Raw genomic sequence first — 22,340 nt, 5'->3', positions numbered from 1 at the left:
TCCACTTGGCTTCTCCATATAATTGCTACAAGGCTTATAATAAAGCGATGACAGCTGTAACAAGTACAATTATATAGAGGCCAGGTGTATGTTGTGGTTAAGACATCATGACATGAGCAGCGTATTATCATTACGGTTCATGGATGATTATCCATCTCTAGAACAATAGTGCCTCGTACCCATTATCTAATAATTGCCTACATTACTCATCGTCCTAGTGACCAGCGAGTAATACACCACTAATACCCATGCAGGAGGCCATAGACTAAATGTGCTTCACAATACTGTTATGGTTACAGGTGGAGATACCATTGTACTTCTTATGAAAGGAAGAGAATAACGGCAACAAAAGGGGCTCGAGTTAAAGAGATTTATTGGAATGTCCAATGGCAAGAGGTTAGACTTATAATAAGTTTCTCGGTAAGAGACTCCGTTGTTTAAGAGGCTATTCTATTTTTTGCTTCTGTTATATTTGCCATGCACACATATTGGGGCACATTTACTTACCCGGTCCAGTCGCGATCCCGCGGTGCGTTGTCCGACGAGGATTTTTTCCGGGATTCACTAAGGTCCGTGCGCCCGATATCCACCAGGTGTCGCTGCTGCGCCGAAGTCCTCCAGAGTCTTCTTCCCGGTGCATGTAAGTGCTGATCTTGCGACACAGATCGTTTTTTAAATTCTGTGTTTTTTACGAATCCGTCGGGTTGTCCGACGGCCACGGCACCCACCCTCCGATTTCTGTCGCGTGAAAGCCGGCGCCGACGCGACAAAATCCGATCACGTGCGCCAAAATCCTGGGGCAATTGGGCGCAAATTAGAAATCGTCTGCAAACCCGGCGAAAGTGCGGGATTCGGACCGTTAGTAAATGAGCCCCATTGTGCTCCCTTGGGTCCCGGGTTGCTCAGACTGGCAGGTCAAGGTCCTTGGTGGTACCACAATCTACTGTTATGGTAGCTACAATAAAAATGTTGGTTTCTTCAGCTTCAGATAACAAGAAAAGATGCCAGTGTCACCGAAGATCCAGGAAGAGCCTTAGGTAGATGTTCACTGAGTCCCCAGAAAAACCTGCAATGTTTATGTGTTTGATAGGATGGTCTTTTGGTGCAGAGTCGGTGAGTTGAAACAGAAAGCTCGTTCACTACAAAAGTTATCATCACCATTGACAAGGGACACTGGAAGTCAGAGTGAGCCAGTACAGATGCCACATAGTAAGTCATATGGCCTTCTCTTGGGAAACACATAAACCAAAAACTGTCATCCAAATAGGCCTGGAGAGCATCAATAAGCATTGATCTTAACCAGGGAATTGTGACCACTTTAGAATAGTAGGCTCTAAGATATCCATTCAGAGAATCTGCTGTGTTTTGGAAGACATCAGACTGGAAGGAGCCAAGGTAGGTTGACTGCACCTAGACCCTGTGGGAGGCTACAGGTGAGCCTTGAGAGGGCTGTGTAGGTCACTTGCCTCCGAGGGAATGGTGGCATCTTCCCTGCAATTAAATGAAAGGAAGTTGTGTGTGTATTTTAGTTTAGGAAAGACTCAGGGATAGGTGTAATAGAGGGCATTATTTTATAACCTTTCTGAAATAATAACTATGGAAAACAATAGCACTGAGCGTCCAAAGTTTAAGCACTGAATCTTCAGCAGAGCGCAGATGGTCATCTCTTTCACATATTGTAGTGGAGAAGGGGATAGTCACCTCTCTCTCCTTCATCAATATCTAATAAAAGCTGCAGGCCGCTTTAGACTTCAGATTAAGAGTTGGCCTGGGCCATGGATGGACTGCACTTCATCACACTGGCCCAAGCAAGGAACCGGATCTGGCATCTTACAAGCTCCAGGTCGAAAAAGAAAGATCAGTTCTGCTTCTGGTTGAAATGGTTCTAGTTGAACATATTTATTTCTTGTTGTGGCATCATCCTTTCAGGAGACCTACGGACTGACCTACGGACAATCAGTACTTTAAAGGGTCATTCCCATATAGACAAGATTCTTAAATATACTCAGGATAACAAAATAACACACAATAACACTGTTATAACACAAACTAACACTATTATTAACAAAAATACAGCTTTTTACAAATATAATTCTAACCTTTCTCTATCAGTCCTTGTGTACATAATATCCGATGCCCAGGGATCCGATCATTAATCTTCTGACTTTAGGGTCAGGAAGACATATTGTTCTCTTGTCTGACGATGCACTGAGCTCCTCTCTGCCTCCAGCCTCCACCCTGGCATTCCTGGATGAGCTCATACAGAGAGAGACTTCCTGCTGGCAAGCAACACATCATGAGGAGAGTAAAGCTACAGACAGTTAAGGTCTTTATGCAGAGAAGGGGAAGGGAAGCATAACAGATACAACAGTGTAGCCTCTTGATCTTGCTGCGAAATTGCGGCGGCAGGGCTATCATACGCTGGCGCACGAGCTGCGGCGTATGATAAATATCACCCTATGTGTCAGATACTAGATCAATTTTCAGAAGGTAAATGAAAGTGTATATAATCCTGTATCCTGATAATCTGAGCACATTGTCAGCTCACAGCATCTCATAGCACTAGAGGAATCGTGAAGTGTCTGCTTAGAGAGTCCCTGCCCACACCCTGGAATCTTACACTGACCATCACTGAATGATATGAGCTAAAACAACAATAAAGATGAGTAAAATTGTAAAGTAACAGGTTAAAAGTTATCGTTATTGTGTAAACATCCCTAGGGGATTGAAATTTGTGAATTTTTTTTCATGGGTAAACCCCTTTAATGGGATTATTATTAGGACACAGAATGCTTGAAAGGACATCATTACTGCGTGGAGACTCCAAAATAGTATATCATACTGTTGATACAGAAGAATTTTCTAAGGGGATTTATTATATTAAGGAATTTGCAGGTATATTACTTCTTTGAATGTCCAATTGTCTATTTGCAAAAAAGTAACCATGTACCGTGATAATCTGATAAATTCCAATAAATATTGTATAATATGGATTACATGTGCCATACTCTTATCTATTTCCTGTTACAAAGTATTCAAGTTTTTAAACTACATTGTTTTACAATTTTATTCCCTCCTGAGAACTGAGAATTTCATCCCCCAGATTCCTAGAGCAGACCCCACCAGGCTTCCAAGGCTGTCGACTATCAGTCCTCTCATACCATGTAGGAGATATCTTCCGAGGATCTTATTATGGTAATACAAGTTCAGGGCATGTGGTTAGTATTATGTAAGGATCTATAGAAAACAGAGTAGATTGTATCACGAGGTTCCCGGGTAGTAAAGGATTTCCCCTTTATAGGATGGATCAAAGAGTCTACGGACTGACAACTTTCGGCTTAACAATGGTACAAAATATGGATTATATATTGGACAATGTGGTTCCCTTTTTGAAGGAACAATAATAATTGTGGTTACAGTCCATCCTACAATCGGGTTTTTGCTCTCTCTAAAGTCCCCAATGATCTCCTCACTGGTTATTCTCTCCTCATTCTTCTGGATCGTTGGGCAGCGTTTGATTCTGTGGACCACACCACCTTCTCAGGATGTTTCACTCCATGGACCTGAAGGACACAATGCACTCTTTCAGTGTCTTCTTTTCTGGAACTCTCTCATCTCCTCCGCATAGTATTGGTGCAAAACGAAGCCACCTGAGTGGGCCTGAGGGCTTGGGCTTCCATCATATGCCGGCCCATGAGCTCTAACATCACGTCTTCTCTCTTCTTGAAACTTCATCGTTCTAAGACTGAACTCCTTGTCTTTTCACAATCTGACCCAACCCTAGTTCATATTAGGTGGCGCAGGTCGTTCTATCTTTGCAAGTGTCTGGTCACTGATCATGGGAAGGACAAGGGGCCATTCTCTAACCCAACTCAAGAAGAACTTTAACCACCTCCACCAACTCATGTGATGTCACACAGATGCATGGGCTCATTCTATGTCTGGTCATTTAATGTCACACAGGTGCACAACTTGTTATATCACACAGCTCTGATTGTCTATATAACAAGTTGTGCACCTGTGTGACAGCACATGACCAAGGATATAACAAGCCGTGCATCTGTGTGATATCACAAGACCAGGGACCATTTTTTATACACAGAAAATTAACAATGATGTTTCTTGTTTAACAGGGACGGTGCCAGCACTGGGCATACCTGGGCAAGTGCCGGGGGCCAGAGCTGCTGGGGGGGGCACATATGGCTCTACATAAGGAGACCATGGAGTTGAGGGGGGCTGTGTCTAATAAATTCATAGGGTGTTAGAGGGGGTTTTACATAAAATAACCATGAGGAGGTTTGGGATGATAAACTAGGGAATATTTTAGGGAACAGGAGACTTTTAGTTTCTGAATTTTTAATGCTTCCATGTGAGTTCACTGCAAAGGGGCCCCTGGAGGCTTTGTCGCCCAGGGGCCTACTGAAACCTGGAGCCAACCCTGTTTTTGAATGTCAGAAAACCAGGAGGAACGGATACAGAAAGTATATTGGAAGATTGTATAACTTTTCATTACACAAACAATATCCACTAATTGCTCGAAGTAGACAACCCCTTTAACTATCACTCTAGGAGAATTTCTGCATCCCACCACTTTTTGCCCCTCCTACCCCTTCACAGGCTCAACAAATATATGGCTTGCATTATGATTATATGTCTTTGCGCTTCCCTTTAGAAGAATAATACGCACCTAGATTTGGAATATGTACGAGGTGGCCCAAATGCATAACATGGCACCACTCACCCCTATGTAGGGATCTGCAGTGACAACCATCAGTACATAGCACATATGGTTCTCATAGCTTCACATTTTGGCCCCCAAACCATAACGTGGAGGTGAACAGTGCAGCGTTGCTAACTTGGACCTGAGTCATGGCACAGACCTTGCAGTGTAAAGTTCAAACTCAGAAATACTCTTTTAAGTAAAGATCAAAGATTTAGCTCAATGTTTTTAGTGCAGTTTTAAAGGGATTGCGTATAAAAACTCAAAACCACAAACCGCTTGTGGCTTTATCCTAAAATATACCCTAAATAAAGCACCTACAGGATACGGGATTGTAATCAATGTATAAATAGTTCAAGAAAGAGGTTGGTAAGTGTAATCGGTGCCTCTGCCGTGTAACCTTACTTAGATCCTTGTCTTGATGCAAACGTAGTCCAACATCTGGCAGCGGATCGGAGATAAGCCAAGTGTTTCTTGTTAGGGTTATCCAGGTTCTGCCATTAGACGGGTGCGCTCATTCCTTCAAGTGTTCTGATAATTATAGGTAATGGAGGAAAGGGTTACACACAGTAGAATAGGATTAAAGGGATATTCCTATTCTAAACATTTATGTTGTCTTTGCAGGATATGAATGCCCCTCGTTGGAGAATGGTGGTCCCGTAATCCTTGTTTACTGGTTAATACTGGCCACTAGCCCTATAGACGTCAATGAAGAGGTTGTCCTTCTTGTAACATGGCGAACCTCACCTTTTAATATAATTTGCAAAAATCACTATCCAATGTGGTCATTATGTGACTGTATTGTCCCAATGGGTGGGGCAGTTGTGGCTCACTGCTCCTCAGGGGCATTGCTAGGGTTATAAAAAATATGGCCCCCACATTTTATAATAGCCCTGACACATAATAACGCTCCACATTGTGGCCCTCACACTTTATACTCTACCTCTTACTGTGACCCATGGCCCTTCATACTATCACAATTGTGTCACCTAACCCTGATAATAGTCCCCACACAGTATATTACTTCATAGTATAGTACCTACATTGGGGTCCCCACCCTTGAAATGACACCCCTGTTTGTAGAGGATGCCCCCTGTCTAAGGTAATGGTAGAAGCACCTCTCCTCTAGGTGTAGAGGATGCCCCCTGTCTATGGTAATGGTAGAACCTCCTCTCCTCTAGGTGTAGAGGATGCCCCCTGTCTAAGGTAATGGTAGAAGCACCTCTCCTCTAGGTGTAGAGGATCCCCCCTGTCTATGGTGATTGTAGAACCTCCTCTCCTCTAGGTGTAGAGCATGCCCCCTGTCTATGGTGATGGTAGAACCTCCTCTCCTCTAGGTGTAGAGGATGCCCCTGTCTATGGTGATGGTAGAACCGCCTCTCCTCTAGGTGTAGAGAATGTCCCCTGTCTATGGTGATGGTAGAACCACCTCTCCTCTAGGTGTAGAGGATTCCCCCTGTCTATGGTGATGGTAGAACTGCCTCTCCTCTAGGTGTAGAGGATGTCCCCTGTCTATGGTGATGGTAGAACCTCCTCTCCTCTAGGTGTAGAGGATGCCCCTGTCTATGGTGATGGTAGAACCGCCTCTCCTCTAGTTGTAGAGGATGTCCCCTGTCTATGGTGTTGGTAGAACCACCTCTCTTCTAGGTGTAGAGGATTCCCCCTGTCTATGGTGATGGTAGAACTGCCTCTCCTCTAGGTGTAGAGGATGTCCCCTGTCTATGGCGATGGTAGAACCGCCTCTCCTCTAGGTGTAGAGGATGTCCCCTGTCTATGGCGATGGTAGAACCGCCTCTCCTCTAGGTGTAGAGGATGTCCCCTGTCTATGGCGATGGTAGAACCGCCTCTCCTCTAGGTGTAGAGGATGCCCCGTGTCTATGGTGATGGTAGAACCGCCTCTCCTCTAGGTGTAGAGGATGCCTCCTGTCTATGGTGATGGTAGAACCACCTCTCCTCTAGGTGTAGAGGATGTCCCCTGTCTATGGTGATGGTAGAACCACCTCTCCTCTAGGTGTAGAGGATGCCCCCTGTCTATGGTGATGGTAGAACCTCCTCTCCACCAGGTGTAGAGGATGTCCCCTGTCTATGGTAATGGTAGATCCTCCTCTCCTCTAGGTGTAGAGGATTCCCCCTGTTTATGGTGATGGTAGAACTGCCTCTCCTCTAGGTGTAGAGGATGTCCCCTGTCTATGGTGATGGTAGAACCACCTCTCCTCTAGGTGTAGAGGATGCCCCCTGTCTATGGTGATGGTAGAACCACCTCTCCTCTAGGTGTGGAGGATGCCCCCTGTCTATGGTGATGGTAGAACCGCCTCTCCTGTAGGTGTAGAGGATGCCCCCTGTCTATGGTGATGGTAGAACCTCCTCTCCTCTAGGTGTAGAGAATAACCCCTGTCTATGGTGATGGTAGAACCTCCTCTCCTCTAGGTGTTGAGGATGCCCATGTCTATGACAATGGTATAACCACCTCTTCTTTAGGAGTAGAGGATGTCCCCTGTCTATGGTGATGGTAGAACCTCCTCTCCTGTAGGTGTAGAGGATGTCCCCTGTCTATGGTGATGGTAGAACCGCCTCTCCTCTAGGTGTAGAGGATGTCCCCTGTCTATGGTGATGGTAGATCCTCCTCTCCTCTAGGTGTAGAGGATTCCCCCTGTCTATGGTGATGGTAGAACTGCCTCTCCTCTAGCTGTAGAGGATGTCCCCTGTCTATGGTGATGGTAGAACCACCTCTCCTCTAGGTGTAGAGGATGCCCCCTGTCTATGGTGATGGTAGAACCTCCTCTCCTCTAGGTGTAGAGGATGCCCCCTGTCTATGGTGATGGTAGAACCTCCTCTCCTCTAGGTGTAGAGGATGCCCATGTCTATGACAATGGTAGAACCACCTCTTCTTTAGGAGTAGAGGATGTCTCCTGTCTATGGCGATGGTAGAACCTCCTCTCCTCTAGTTGTAGAGGATGCCCCTGTCTATGGTGATGGTAGAACCTCCTCTCTTCTAGGTGTAGAGGATGTCCCCTGTCTATGGTGATGGTAGATCCGCCTTTCCTCTAGGTGTAGAGGATACCCCCTGTCTATGGTGATGGTAGAACCTCCTCTCCTCTAGGTGTAGAGGATGCCCATGTCTATGACAATGGTAGAACCACCTCTTCTTTAGGCGTAGAGGATACCCCCTGTCTATGGTGATGGTAGAACCCCCTCTCCTCTAGGTGTAGAGGATGCCCCCTGTCTATGGTGATGGTAGAACCTCCTCTCCTCTAGGTGTAGAGGATACCCCCTGTCTATGGTGATGGTAGAACCTCCTCTCCTCTAGGTGTAGAGGATGCCCATGTCTATGACAATGGTAGAACCACCTCTTCTTTAGGAGTAGAGGATTCCCCCTATCTATGGCGATGGTAGAGCCATCTCACTTATCTTGGTTACAGGCCTAGGTGTAAAAAATATCATTAAAATCATTAATTGAATCCCCACATAAACTTCCAAATGGAATACCCTCAGGTCTGATATCTCATCTTTGTACTCTACTCCACTCATCCCTCCAATTGCTTTTTTGCTCTCTGCACCCGCTTGAGATCAGCTTTGTCCTAGTGCCCATAATTGTTTAAAATATTTATGTACAAGTGTATATAGTTGAATTAATGTATTGCCCCGTGCTGATCCCTGGGATTTCTAGTGGCTGCATTTAATTGTATCAGTTTTACCTTACGACGCAGAAAGGAACTCGCTCCTCCAGTTCCCCGCCATAGGTTTTTGCATCACATAATATAAATGAGTCTTCCAATTCTAGAATTGACTTTTTTATAGTTGCCAACGAGCATCCTTGCCAGAGGCGAAACCATATTACGCCTTCCATAAAGGCCAATATGTAATCTAACCTGTGACCTGACATTTGCTTCGTCTGAAGGCAAAACCTGTTATTCTTTCCGTATGCCAAGTGCTGTAAAACAGCTCTCGAAATCGATTCTGATCCTATAAATCTGACTCAACCTGGCATCCTGATTCTAAGAAAATGCCACTTAAATCTTACAGATTTCCAGGGAACAAAACTAGAACAGATGGAAGGTTCAGATCTCCAGAGCAGCTGAGGAGGACCATCACTGGGGCCCTGCGCGGCTCTGCCGGGGATTCAGGTTTTACTCCTGTGGATTCCTACTGTGTAATATAATCCAGATGAAACGAACCTCACATTTCAGGTTCATCCAGTTCCCTGCACTAGTGGTCCTTCCCGAAGATATTCTCCACATACAGATCTACGTAGGTCCACATATGAAGGAGTCTTTATAATTACAGAGGCTGATCCAATGGCCAATGGTTTCAATTAAAAATCTCATTTTGCGTTCACAGCTCTTCTGCAGAGCGATGTATATCCACCAGTGATGGCTCGTAAAAGAAATAAATTAAAGAGCTCAACATTTCTTATTCTATTACTATCAGAGAAATAATCCTGATAATAGAGAGTATGAAATATTGACCTATTTCTAGGAGTTTTTATAAGAAAATAAAAGTTTTTACTAGGAACATGGTTGTATGGAGCAAGTTTGACCTGTGCAGCTTAAACACAAGGTTAGACTTTATTACTAAAAGGAATTTTCCGAAAAAAAATCTATTAATGACCTATTGGAAAGGAATGTGTCAAATTAAATAATATTAAATAATATTAAATTATAAAAAAAATGTGTCAATTGCTCTGAAATATACAAAATGCCTAAACAGGCCATTCATGGCAATGTGGTAAACTGTGTAATCCTTCACTTCCCCTGTGGTGGCGCTGTGGTGGGAGCTGAACACCTGCTTTTAGATCACAGGCGATCACTGGTGATCTCAATAGCAAAATCTCTTGTGATCAGCAAAATAATCTCTGATTTTCCATTAACTTAGATTTTGTACGTAGGGACTCCACATGGAGCAGCAGGAGAGTGGCTGAGAGATGTCCGGAGACTGATGACTGTGACAGCTGCATTCTGCAATATGTTCACATATGATGGAGCCGTGGTGAAAACACGTCTAGATGGGCTGTAACTGAACCTGTCAGCAGCTAATCTATGAGATTATTATATAGTGTATAATACATACTTGTAAGGGCTCATATGTACTGCCATATACAGGGCACCCATGCCACAGATCCCAATAGCATTTGCCTATGTTTTTATAGAATCTAACAGAATATATGCAGAAACATATCTTGTTTAATCCATGATCCGAGTGAAAAAAACAATTATTAAAACTATGATAATGAGGCTCTGTTGCTCCTGTGGCTGCCCCAACGCTTCTACTCTAACCCTAATTATACACTGCTCCAGCCTTGTCCAGCCCACCATGAACTGAGAATACATTGTCACTGTGTTGTCCCTGACAGGCAGAAGTAATTAATCGCTGCAGCAGCTCAGGTTGATTAGTCAGGTCTGGGTTTGAGTGGTTTTGCTCAAAACACAATTATAAAATTCAGAACCTTGGGAAAGCTGGGTTGCTTGCAGGCTGCCTAAATAAACACATTACAGACAGGACTAATCAACCTGAGTTGGAGCAGCAATTGATTTCTTCTGCCTGTCAGGGACAACACAGTGATGACATATTCTGGGCAGGACAAGGCTGAAGCAGTGCATAATTAGGGTAAGAGGAGAGCGCCCGGGCAGCCACAGGAGCGACAGAGACTCATTATCATAATTTTATAATAGTTTTTTCAGAAAAAACACTCGGATCAGGGATTAAACGAGATATGTGCCTGCATCAGTGTAGCTAAAGCATTCTCATGGTATGTTTGGTTCATAATGCATAAAAACAAATGGTAGATTTCTTTCAATGGAACAGAACAATGGAAAAGGCCATCACAAATGTCAACCTAGTCTTGAGGACTCCATACACATTAGATGAATATGAGCCAAAACCTGGCGGGTTTGGGCAACTAATTATCTAATGTATGGGCCTTTCAACTGTCCCCCAAATGAATGGTAAATGCTGGGGCAGGTGAGAATGGGGAAAGTTTGAATACAACTGCCCAATCCATTTACTCTTTGGAGTACCAGAGGAGTCTGGACTCCATATAAGGAAAATGGACCCTCTGTCTATGGTAATCTCATGAGGGCTCTAGAGAAGCTTTTTACTTTTCATGCTGTAGATCTCCTTTAGGGTACTTACTCTGCTCTGAACACATATTGTTCTTCACATACTATTGTGAAGAACACCGTTCGGCACGCATGTCTTCTGATAAGTAAGCAGATGTACGGAAACATCTGCTATGTGTTCTTCAGGGAAGAACACATTGCAGATGTTTCCGTACATCTGCTAACTTATCAGAAGACAATTTGGCCATGGTCATCCATGTGACTGGTATACAATAACATCTAACACCTACATTGCATGGTTAGTCTTTCTTCTGGAAGAAGGAGATATCTGCTGATGATCATGGTGGCCATAAGTGAAACCTCAAAGATTTGGAAGTTCTATGTGGTTCCCAAGAACATCAAACTTGTTCAAGGCACCATGGATGTATAGAGAAACTTCTCCCTGAGAAGGATCCTCAATGAGGTTCTTCATTTTTGTTCCAGGAAGATTTATGGGAGTGATTGGCAGAGGTGATTGATCTAGGACAGGTCCCACTTGGGTCATCCATGTGATTGGCCTACATTGCATGGGAAGCCTTTCTTTTGGCTATTGTCCTTACTACTTTTGATCATGTGTCATGACACATTCCAATACATAATGAACTTTTTAGCAGTAGTGAGGCGCTTATTTCCTTCCCCGCAGCTCTCATGGACTTGATATTTTTATAGAGTTATATAAACAGGAAAAATAGTTGAGGTCATTTCATTTATTTTGGGAGTAACATTGTTTTTGGTGCGTTATATTAGCATGCGAGGAGGCCATGAATATTCAGAAGAGTAAGGGTGGGAGATGTAAATCGAGAGAGATTTCCTATGTGTGGCCAGTGGCCAGTCTTAAGAGGCTCAAGTAGAACAGAACATTGTGATACAAGTGATACATTGTAACAGTCCTGGTACAGGGGATGTACAGAACTTATGATCAGTCAATACTGGGCACCAATATTGATACTGATGACATTTATACATGGAATGCCATCCTGTCCGGGCAGCCCAAAGCCATCCTTCTCTGACATGGTCAGGCGTTCATCTGAACCATAAAAATAAATTATGAACCTCATAAAGACCAAATAAAAGTAAAGGTCTGGGATAAAATTAATATTTTAAAAACTGGACCAGCTGGGGCTCAGTTTGGGCATCCTTTAAAGGAATTCTAAATCAAAATCCATCATGACAAACCAGGAACACTAAAGCCTCATTTTCATGATTGTCTGGGGTACATATATCTGTCCGCAAATATGCGCTCCCATTGAGGGCAATGGCAGCCCAGCGGCGGTACGGTGCCAGTGTGCCGCCGTATGCCCCCAGCTATGGCCACATTTATGTATCACCTCTTTTGTCCATGGCCTCCTTCCTTCTAAAATCAACGTTTTAAATGATGCTAATAAGCCAAAATGGATCTGGAGACGTTACCAGATACACTCCGTGCTGCAGCTTAATAGGCTGTTATAATGTCTCACATTCCCCGTCTGCTCCATCTGCCTGATGTAATCTCACACAGTTGTAGGGTGAAATTCTGCTGCAAAGTGTAATAGCCAGTGTAGCTACAACACAAAGGGGCTCTGGAAACGCCCCCCAAGAGCCCTTCTGGCTCATTAGCATAATTTTATAAGGTTCTGCTAATTTTTGCACTATTTATCACCTGCATCCAGGGAAAAGTAGCCATAAGCTTAGGAGAAGGGATCGGGGGGCGGCAGAAAAGTGCTTTGCAGCTGCAACTAATAAGTGAATAGAAATGATTGAGGGTCGTGGTTTTGGCAATCACTAACACAGTCTTTATTTACCAGCATTTATATACCCTAATATACCTAAAACACTTTAAAAGTGAGTATCAGTGTAACTTGACAATAATGGGGAAGATGTACTAAAGGAAATGCCCCACAAATGCTGAAGAGACACATTTAGGATGTATATGAAAATGTATTTGTGGTCAAATTGGATGTGACCTATGCTGCAAAATTATTTTGTACATTCATAGATGCCAAATTGTAGGAATTTGTGGTAATACAGCTACATCAATATCATAAATAACAAGGCCTCGTCTCCACTTACTGACCATGTCTGGATCCAGTGCTTAGCATATAAAAGTTTGGATAGGATGTTTGGAATACTTCTGGTCAGCTGCAGTCTGAAGTGTGAGGCTAATATGAGAAAAGTATCACAGTCAATGACATCAATCTCAGTGATTTAGTTTATCATAGTTTATCATGGACATCATGGACATGTTCCAGTGACCGGCCTGTAGTAGTGTTTGTATCTTGTGTAATTTTGTGTTCTTGTCTGTTTTATTATATTGAAGAGACGATTCCAGATATCAATTTACCCAAAAAGGATAAATCTGCTACTCTCTTGGCTGGAACTTTAAATTCTTGACAACATTTCAAGGAAAATCCAACCTACCACATGACTTTGTTCTGGAGAAAACAAATCCCATGTAGAAAATAGTTCTCTTTTACTATGGGTCTGACATTTGATTAGACCACCAAGGAATAATTCTGAGATCCTTCCTAAAGGAAACGCTCATGGATTCTGGGGGTAAGTGATCTCAAAGTCACCTCCATTTCCAAATTTGAGTTATAGGTTAGTTGTCACTGCGGTGCACAGTGGTAGTCAAAGTAATTTGGAGAGATTTTCACAACAAAACTATTTATTGGTGTCTCGGTTACACAACGCGTTTCGGAATCTCCAAGGATTCCGTTTTCAAGTCAGTAGAGACTATTGGCTCAGGCGTTGTGACCCAGCTCGGACAAAGCACAAAACATCTGAGCCAATAGTCTCTCCTCACCTGAAAACAAAATCCTTGGAGATTCCGAAACGCGTTGTGTTACCGAGAAACCAATAAATAGTTTTGTTGTGAAGATCTCTTCAAATTATTTTGACTACCACAGTGCACCGCAGCGACAACTACCCTATCACCCAATGCACTTGATCCAGACCGGTGTGGCTACTGTGTTCTGACAATCCTGTCAAATTGGTTCTTCACTTAAGCTTCCCACCAGCGTTGTGCCTGGTCTTAGCACAACTCCATTCGGTGAGCCTGATTTTAATCATCCCACCTTAACTTGTTCTTTTTCTACAAAATACTACTCTATGAGCTCTCTCTGGTCTCTCCTTGTCCGCCTTTTCTATACTCCATTTCCAAATGGGATTGTCTTCTGCTGGACCTTTCGGATATAATGTTGTTTAAATATAAGGATGTCCCCAAACACCTGAAACAGTGGAAACCAGTAGGTTCAGATGAGCCTTGTCCAAAAATTGTGATTCCAGCTCAACACAACATTGAGCTAGAAATGGTCAGTTGTGGATACGGCATATAAATAATAGAGGTAGATCAACAATGTTGTCTTAATAGAATGGGAGGTCAGCCGTACTTGGTAGTAGATACCAAGAACCTCAACAGGACCTCTCCAGAGTAACTGTATAAAGGAATTATAAATTGGCCAAAGGATGATGGAAAGCATGTGGAGAAGGAAACAAACACCTTTTGCCCTTGGCTCATAGCCCTGGGCCTCTATATACTGTGTTTTCATCATCATGACTCTACCTTAGTTTCCTCTTTGAAGACACATAATGTGAAGCCAAATATCTCTTGTTATGACAGCTCTACAGGAAACTAGAGATTAATAATATGGCCTGGGAAGTTGGACCAGATGATAGCTTCAGTTCTGGAAGAGTGACAGAGACGAGATAGCGCTGTCAAGACTGGAGATTCATGAACATGTGGTGAGAAAAGAGCTTGTGAGTAATGAGAGATTAGTGCAAAGACCTCTTCATTTCTCAGCTAGATGAAAGAAGGATCATGATAAAATATTCACTGCTAAAAGCAAAACAAGGTTCCTCAAAATTTGAATAGACTATGTTTCACCAAACCAAGGCTAAAATTCTCCATAACAAATGGAACAGGAAAAGAAGAATCAACCATAAGGGGATTTCACCTGTAGGAATCAACATTTGTTCTCACAAAAGATAAGCCACCAGCAGAGATGTAGAGCAGTAGTTTCTACCCATCACCTTATCCCATTGCTCTATGTATGTGGAAAAATTGGATTACCCAACAGCTATTGAAGGTCGATGGCCACCTTAATCTACTCAAAACTTCAAGACGTCTGTAGATATCAGCCTCAAGAAACTCTGCCACGGCCTCCACAACCCTCACCAGTCAAGACTGGCAAGGAGGTGATCGCCTCTCGTTGCCCCGGGAACTATTTCCTCCACCCCAATAGCAGCAGGGGGGTTAAGACCAGACCAAAGTCAAAGCCGATTCCCGCAGGCCGAGGTGAAGGAGCACCCGAGGCACCTCCCAGCCAAGACCAGGGCAGAACCAACAAAGATCCCACACCTGATCTTAGCCTCAAGAAACTCATGTTCATCACACTCATGAAGTTCAGGCAAGTTATGGAGCTATTTGGTAAGTTCCTCATACAAAGGAGATTTCTTGTGAACATTTTGGCTCAGGTACACTATGTTCGAGATTGAGTGAGCTCTAAACTTAAGATAACTTTTTGACCTCAACAAGTCTAGACGGAGTGATCTTCAAACCTGTCTGATGTCTGCAAGGTAGGAACAAACTCAATGGATTTTGTAGAGATCCCATTATCAAAGCCATAGCTATAGGAGTAGAAAGGTGCCAGTTGCACCCAAGCGAAGGGACCTTAAGGAAATTGAAGGTCTCTCCATCACTTGGGAAAACATCAATATTATAAACATTTCTGGGTAGGTTGAGGGTCTTGTTACAAATTTTTTACATGATCATGTTGACCACCACTATACCCATGTATAGGTTATTGTAACATTTCACTGATTTCCTAGATGTACCTGTTTTGGTGAATCTGTACACAGCAATAAGCACCAGGAAGCAGTGTGTGTCTTGTATCCTGCTGGAAACTACAAACTACCATGTTCTCCCACAACATGTATTGAAGTTGACATTTCCTCATACATCTGCATGGGATAGCTGTTTCTGGGCCAGGAAAATTCTCTTGTTTAAAATGGGTTCCTATTATTGTTCAGCGATGTTTTCGCCATAAATCATGAAAGGCACAAGGTTAACAAATAATGGGAATGTTATTATTGTATTTTCCAGTGTGTAAGGTGACTGAGTGTATAACACGACCCCTAACTATTGTCAGTGAAAATGAGAGTTTGGGATATACCCTTTCAGATGATGCATTTATATTGGGACATGGCAAACTGCTCTATGGGGCTCATTTACTAAGGGTCACGCTGAACACTTTTGTCGTACTGTGCACTTTCTACTGGCTAAAACGGTTTGCACAGGTATTTAAGAAGTGTGTGCACTTGGATTGTGGTGCACGCAACCCTTTTTGTGGCGCAGCTGCGCTGTCTTCCATGCAGCTCAAATTACAGGGACGTGCCATCAGACAGTCTGACTGATTCAGAATATGCGTCGTATTTAACTTTTAAATTGTGTCGCACGCCTTCTGTTTAAAATGCACAACAAAAAAGATGGTGAACTCTGTCGGACCAGTGCAGGGAAGCACCTGCGGACACACTGAACCCCCCCCCCCTCCCCTTGCGGACACACTGAGCCCCCCCTCCGGACACACTGAACCCCCCCCCCCTGCTGACACACTGAACCCCCCCTTGCTGACACAATGACCCCCTCCCTCCCCCCTCTCCCTGATGACACACTGACCCCCTCCCTCCCCCCTCTCCCTGCAGACACACTGACCCCCTCCGGGAAAGAAAAAAGAATTTACCTTTCCTGGTTCCCCCGGAGCAGCGCCTGCAGCTGTCTTCGGCCTGGGCCTCCCGTACGCACCGGCTCTGAAGCCGGCACACGTGATCCGATGACGTCATCATGTGCGCCGGCTTCAGAGCCGTCCCGCCGCATACCCTGCGGAGCGCCGCATCATGGGAACCGGGACAGGTGAGTTTTAGATTCTGCCTCTATGCTGCGCTCCCGACCAGCGAAGCATAGAGGCAGAAAAGTGATCGATCCGGATGGTGATCAATTGTACCAGTGTCTTATAGCGACACTGGTACAATTGATCCGGGGGCCGAGTGGGCCCCTCCAGTACCCCGGGGCCCCGGCACATGCCCGGGTTGGCCGGTTGCTGGCGCCAGGCCTGCGCCAAATTCATAATTTGTAGTACCCGTTCTTCATGGATCTGGCGCCCTCTGCACTGCCCTAACAAAGTGCACCAATTTTTTTTTGGTGCACCTATAACAGCGTGCAACACATTTCTTTGCATGTTAAATATGGCTTGCAGTCCGACTGTGCACCAGAACTCCCATTTCAATCCCGAAAATTGTGTTGCATGAAGAATAGCGCATCCGCGTCGCAAAGGGGTAGCGTACAACACGTATATGGCGCAGAGATACATGTGCAAGCAGTTGTCATTGAAAATAACATGGAAAGTCCAACAGAAAACTTTGCACATTCTTTTCAGTGGAAACTTCGCGACACAGCACAAATTTCTGCAACAAAGTGGGCGTTCTGGTTCACAGTCGGACCACACGCCACATTTATCATGCAAAGTCGACAGAATTGTGTCACTCGGTCCACTATACAGACCCCCCAGATATATATCATATACAGCTCCCCCATATTGGAATATAGGCCAATTAAACAGACCCCCTCAGTTACTAATATAGGGAGCTTTATAAAATATAACTGTATCCCCCTCCCATGTACACAGCCCCCAACGTTACAAATCTACTTATGTTTTGGAGAACTCAACTCTTTCTTGTTCTAGGACACCCAATGTAATTTCCGGACGTAAATATCTCACATTTTAAAATGTGTTCTTATTATGGCAGAACCAACCTGATTTCCTTTCTTACATTAGAAATCTCCTTTCATTTCAGTAGACCCAATGTGATCTCCATTCTGAAGTTACAACTTCTCTATCAGGCCCAATGAAGTATTCTGCTCTCTTTTCTCAAATGACCAACCTCCTCCCATTCTAGAGAACCAAACCCGATCTCCTTTCTCATACTACACACTTGTTAAGATTCTGTCATATCCAACCTGTTTACGTTCCTCAAATGACAAAACATCTCTCATTCTGGAGGACCAAATCTTGTCTCTACCATTTATGCTGATGTCCAGACAAAAATCACTAAAACTGAAATGTAAGAACATGGAAGCAAAAGTAAACGGCGCTTTCTAAATTATATTTTTTTTACATAATTTTCCAAAGGAACTTTGCCGGAAGTTTTTCTAACTTCCTGCTTATTCTCCAGGACAGACAGACTGAAAATAAAGGAATAAACATGAACTGTAATGTGTCTGTCATGTGGGAATAATAAGGGACCGATAAGATTGACAAATCCTACATAAATGCCAAAAAGAACACCAATGTCTCCTAAAACTGACAAGTAAGTGTCAGCAGTAACAGTGTTCAGAAATGATGCTCCGGAGCTTGGAATAAATGTTCCTAATTCTCTTAATGTTATAAGATGTATTAGAAGAAGCTGTGCAGCTCAAAAATATATACACACAGATGGAGAAGAGCTGTGAGGCTTACACTGCCCCATCTGAGAACAGCATAAGAACAGGGCTATCACTGTCAATCACTGTGTGTGGGCGGGGTAATCAAGATTCTCACTGTCAATCACTGTGTGTGGGCGGAGTAATCAGGACTCTCACTGTCAATCACTAAGTGTGGGAGGGGTAATCATGACTCTCATTGTCAATCACTGTGGGCAGGGTAATCATGACTCTCATTGTCAATCACTGTGTGTGGGCAGAGTAATCAGGACTCTTCCTGTCAATAACTGTGTGTGGGCGGGGTAATCAGGACTCTTCCTGTCAATCGCTGTGTGTGGACAGGGTAATCAGGACTCTCATTGTTAATCACTGTGTGTGGGTGGGGTAATCGGGACTCTCACTGCCAATCACTATGTGTAGGAGGGGTAATTAGGACTCTCACTATCAATCTCTATGTGTGGGTGAGGTAATTAGGACTCTCACTATCAATCTCTATGTGTGGGTGAGGTAATTAGGACTCTCGCTTTCTCTCCTAGGACTCCTGCCAGGATTTAATCTGCTTTCTACTCCTGTAATCCCTCTCCATACCATAATAAACCCCTATATGGTAGGGCTCAGTTTCTTTCCTTTTATTGTATACTGCTCTTAGATAAGACAGCAGCTGTTGAGGTATATGGCCTTTCCCTATAATCTGTTGTCAATGTACGAGACAGAGGTCCAAAATTTACCAAGAATATAGGTTTCGTGTACTCTAACACTAATAAGGCTCCTGGCAGTCATACATCTTATCAGTGGCGTAACTACAGCCGTAGCAGCCGTAGCAGCTGCTACGGGGCCCACGAGGTCTAGGGGGGCCCGCGCTACCGAGCCGACTGTAGCGCAAATTCACTTCAGGGATTCCACCAAAGAGAAGAGAAGGTAGTGCGGTTAGGGTTTTGCGCCACCTCTAGCCTGATGTTCCCCTCTTGGGCCACATACATTTGACAGCGGGGAGCAGCAGAGGAGGCACACAGGTCCGGCGGTCCGTACACTGGAGTTCACACAGCCGCCGCTCCTCCCCAGGGTACGGGACCCGCCGGATATGCACTGTGTCCCCGGCCAGTGTTCACTCAGAAGCAGTGAGGTCTGGGTTGCTCCCTGCCGCGCTTTCTGTTCTGCATACAGCGCTACCGAGCCACCGGGACCTCGGGGGAATGGCAGAAGCAACAGGCACATAGTGTGCAGCACAGACCAGCTAGGCGCCATCCCGGGGACTGAAGAGCAGACGGACTAGGCCCGAGGAGAAGAAAGATCCTGAGCACAAGGAGCGAGGATACATCTTCTGGTAAGTATATATATGTGTGTGTTTATGTATATGCTGTATAGTGTGTATATACTATATGTATGTGTGTATGATGTGTATATACTGTATATGTTTCTGTATATGCTGTATATCTGTGTGTATATATGATGTATGGGGTGTATATACTATATGTATGTGTGTATGATGTGTATATACTGTATATATGTCTTCATATGCTGTATATGTGTGTTTATATGATGCATGGTGTGTATATACTATATGTATGTGTGTATGATGTGTATATACTGTATATGTTTCTGTATATGCTGTATATCTGTGTGTATATATGATGTATGGGGTGTATATACTATATGTATGTGTGTATGATGTCAGTGCTATATGTATGTGTATGCAGTATGTGTGTATATGGTGTGTTTCTATTGTATGCAAGTGTATATATATATATGCTTTGAATATACTACATATCTTATATGAATTATAAGTATATATTATAATAATATATTATGTATATATACTATATGGGGGAGATTTATCACAGCTTCTATGCCAATTTTCTGGCATAAAAGCAGTGACATCACAAATTCTTGCGCAGTGCAAGAATTTGCGATTAAAATTGTGAATATACCACATTGCTTGGAGGGGGCATAAAAGCCACATCACCTGCAGAATACTTCAAGAGGACTAAGCCTCTTGATGTATCCCGCACGACAAGGGGGAGGGATGCATGGCCGATAAATAGTGCAAGAGCGCTAGCGTCTGATAAATCTCCCTATGTGTTTATAATGTATATGTGCTATACAGAATGTGTGTGTATATGATGTGCTTATACTGTACGTGCATGTTCGTATCTAATGTATGTATGAGTGTATATATATATATGTGTGTGTGTGTATATGCACAAGAGTGTATGAGTGTTGTACTTTAAGTGTGTATTAGTATATAAATGTGCGTATATTTATGTGATATGTATATATATTTTTTATGGGGAAGGGGGGGCCCCATGCAGAAATCTGCTATGGGGCCCAGCCTCTCCTAGTTACGCCACTGCATCTTATAGTATACATGATATCTCCAGAGTATCCACTACTACAATGTAGCAGGCTTACACAACACAACGCATAATCCCGCTATGCTAATGTTACGCCAACTGTGATGACATGGGCCCCGGGGCACCAGATGATGGCAGCACATCATTTATATTCTCCAGCTTCATCATTAGTCTCACTGAAAGAGCTGAATAAACAAGCAAAGCAATGGACCCAGCAATTTACCCATCATCCTATAGTAGGGGATTATTCTGCCATAGAAGGAAGCCTCTGAGGGTCACCTTGTGTTTTTGGCATTTACATCTTGGCGTCTATTTGAGAAATGACTTATAAGGATAAGCCCCATAACAATGTACCGCCGCAATATCGTATGGTGGGACTCCAGCCCGGATGTGGCTTTAGTGACTCATAGATGCAAATAGATGGCGGAGAAGCGAATGGTGACATATGCAGAATAGATGAATCTCCAATCCTGGAGCAGTTCTTGGACGACCTTGGGAGCAGCATCTGAATGTCCCAAAAGGTCTTGTAGAAGAAGAGAAGGAATTGGCGCTATACTAATAATGTGATGTATGGTAGCTATAGGGGACATGTGATGATAAGAGAGATGTATTCATTATCTAGGCCCCTGCATGGACATATATATTCCCAGAGCAACCTTCCTCCAGGACAAGATTATAGGATCAACAACATGTAAGGAAATGTCTGAAATTCTGGTGCTTAGAAATGATACATTTAAAGGGGAAGTCAAACGCTTCGATACAGGGACATATTAAAATAAGTATTATCATTTTTTCAATTCTTATATTTGTTATCCATGGCCTCCGTTCATCTAAAATCAACTTTTATAATTATGTTAATGAGCCAGAAGAGCTCTGGGGGTGTTAAAAGAGCACCTCTGTGCTGCAGCTTCACAGGCTGATACACTGTCTCCGCCTCAGCTTCCTCAGCACTACCTCTCCCTGATGAAATCTCATACAGTGGGGAAGGGAAAGTTCTTCTGTGCAGAGTAACAGCCATAAACACATCCAGAACCCTGCCCTGCCTTATGGAAGTATCCAATCACTGGGCCTATATATCCTTCCTGTGCTGCCGTACACTTGTCGTATGTAATACCTCGTATATAACAACTAATACCACAACGGCACATTGAGAATCTACCAATTATTTAGCTGGATGGTGAATCTGGCCCTGTGTACAAGGGTCGGCTCCAGATTTCAGTAGTCCCCTGGGCGACAGAGTATCAGTGGGTCCCTTTGCAGTGAACAATTCAGAAACTATTCCGTAAAATATTCCCTAGTTTATCACCCCAAACAGCCCCCTGATGGTTATTTTATATAAGCCTCCCTCACACCCTATGGATTTATTAGATACAGCCCCCTCGCCCCCAAGGATTCCTTATGCGGGCCCCCCAGCAGCTATAGGCCACAGGACTTGCTCAGGTATGTCCAATGCTGGCGCCGGTGCTGCTATGCACATAGAAATTAGTCCTGGGCCAAATTTTTGCTTCCATGATGACAAATATTAGATTTTAAAAAATAGTGATAAAAGGGTTAATGACCAATTCCACTCATAGCTCTGAGACGAGGAAATCCTGGAATTTCTCCCTATTCTTCTGCATGGATGACATCACATCTATGTCACGTTGTGTCCTTGTCCTGTCATCTCCCTCCGAGGACCTTGTACTGAGGACCATGACACATTCTCCTCTCTCCTTCTAGTC

General features: G+C 43.7%; 1 long non-coding RNA gene across 1 annotated transcript in view; it reads right to left on the bottom strand.

Moving 5' to 3' along the window:
- Positions 1–1,524: 1,524 nt before the first annotated feature.
- LOC140111704 (uncharacterized) overlaps positions 1,525–22,340 on the bottom strand; it is a 35,703-nt gene continuing 14,887 nt past the window's right edge. The window contains exons 3-5 of the long non-coding RNA XR_011852209.1: positions 5,126–5,251; positions 2,100–2,276; positions 1,525–1,946 (exon numbers count right to left, since the gene is read on the bottom strand). This is a non-coding gene — a long non-coding RNA (uncharacterized lncRNA). The remainder of the gene's footprint in view (positions 1,947–2,099; positions 2,277–5,125; positions 5,252–22,340) is intronic.

The sequence above is a fragment of the Engystomops pustulosus genome, unplaced genomic scaffold (genome assembly GCF_040894005.1).
Source record: "Engystomops pustulosus unplaced genomic scaffold, aEngPut4.maternal MAT_SCAFFOLD_552, whole genome shotgun sequence".
Taxonomy (NCBI): Eukaryota; Metazoa; Chordata; class Amphibia; order Anura; family Leptodactylidae; genus Engystomops; species Engystomops pustulosus.
This window is presented reverse-complemented; position numbering and strand designations above follow the sequence as displayed.